Source organism: Equus caballus, chromosome 5 (genome assembly GCF_041296265.1).
Source record: "Equus caballus isolate H_3958 breed thoroughbred chromosome 5, TB-T2T, whole genome shotgun sequence".
Taxonomy (NCBI): domain Eukaryota; kingdom Metazoa; phylum Chordata; class Mammalia; order Perissodactyla; family Equidae; genus Equus; species Equus caballus.
Genome location: NC_091688.1, coordinates 3,307,139 through 3,307,639, shown reverse-complemented (window position 1 = coordinate 3,307,639; position 501 = coordinate 3,307,139).

Below are 501 nucleotides of genomic sequence, written 5' to 3'. Positions count from 1 at the left end.
TTAGTAGCCACGAGACACCCCCCCGCACCAAGAAATCATCAGGAAGGCCCTTATACCTGAAAAAAGAAAAAAAGGGAGAAAGGGGTCACAAAACACAGAGTAAGGAGATAAATAGTTGGACACAATCAGAATACGATAGCAAATATTCAACTATAGCATTAGGCTACAGGGAAGGAAAACACCAAAACAAAGATAACCTTGTCATTTTAGTCATTGCATGGCAATCATTAAATGTTTGTTAAATAAATTAATAAAGTTCAAGGATGTTGATAATGCATGGCAGGAATGACGCCACTGATATGATTCAGAAATGCTAATGGAACTCAATAAAGGCGGGAAGCACCAGTGAACATCATCAGTTGGAAATATATACAATGTAATAATTTGAGGATCATTTTAAAGAAGCTAGTTTCAAACATTTTGAATGTTATTAATATTTTGTATATGTATGATGTACCAAATGTGACCTCCTTTTGTGTGTGATTTTTAAAATTAATTGCA